The sequence below is a fragment of the Mycetomoellerius zeteki genome, unplaced genomic scaffold (assembly GCF_001594055.1).
Source record: "Mycetomoellerius zeteki isolate Tzet28-1 unplaced genomic scaffold, Tzet1.0 scaffold164, whole genome shotgun sequence".
Taxonomy (NCBI): Eukaryota; Metazoa; Arthropoda; class Insecta; order Hymenoptera; family Formicidae; genus Mycetomoellerius; species Mycetomoellerius zeteki.
Genome location: NW_017256594.1, coordinates 275,755 through 277,024, shown reverse-complemented (window position 1 = coordinate 277,024; position 1,270 = coordinate 275,755).

The following is a 1,270-nucleotide window of genomic DNA, read 5'->3' as shown; positions in this document are numbered from 1 at the left end:
GCGTCGTGTTTAAGTACAAATTTTCTTACGTTGTTCACACACAATAACTCTATGTTAAACTGTACAAGGATTAACAAGAAGTAATAAGTATCGAAATCGAATTGCTTGAATAAAAGCGACCCTTTATTAATGTTAATGTATTGCTAGAATTGATCTTTATTTAATATTATCAAATAGAAACGAATCAAGATTTTTTTCACGCCGAATCAAATTGAATTTTATTTTTTTCTTTAGCTGTTGAGAAAGTAAGAGATAAGGAAATAACAATAAGACTTGGTTAACTTGTGGTTTAGACTTAACTTGATGAAGTAAAAATTGTGTTTTTCTAGCTATGATTAATCGCTAAACTGGTTTTGTAGTGATTTAACGAGATAAGTAACTTTACAAGTTACTATAAAACCATCAGTTTAGTGATTAATCATAGCAAAAAAAGATTAAGTCTGACCATAAGTTATATAACCAGCGGGGTATTCTGTAATTCTTAACGCAAACTTCATTACCGTTATAATGCCATCGCGCAGCTTTTTCACCATAGTAAAAAAGCTGCGCAGCGTTATAACGGTAACGAAATTTGTGTTAAGAATTTCAAATATAGCCCTACTGGAAATAAAAAATTGAATCGAAGAGAAGCGAGTTAGAAATATTTAACAATTAACAAATAAGAAAATGCGTAATGATTTTTAAAAATGTAAAAATCTTAACTATTTTAATTTTTAATTAAATATGATTAAAAAAGTATTTTGATATGAGAATAATGTTTCATATTTCTATCATTAAGTTTACGATTTATTAATAATTATTAATGTAAGAGTAATTTTAATTTATATTTTAAATTATATTTAAATTATATTATAAATGATATTTTATTTTTAATAACCTCTATATTTATAATTTATCCATTATATTTAAATTTTTCCTTTTTTTTGCCTTTACCATAATCAAGAAACGCAATAGCACGACAGCTACTAGAGAAAGTGTATTGCATTCGACTTTCATTTTGTACAACTATACTGGACGCGGTTGATTTCGTATTTATACGTGGGAACGGTAATTAACACGTCATCTAATTCAGGTTTCTGTGCAATGACGAGCAAGAAAATCGCAGTCTAAAGGCCAACCATGTGCAAGAGAGCGAGGCCTTTGGCGATGCGTGCATTATCTCTTCAACGACGGAAGCCCATGTACACGTATATTACGATCGCGAAGTAAAGTCAGGTGCAGCTTAAACTTCAACCCCGTCGTTGAAGTTACATCTTGTCGGCTTCTCCGG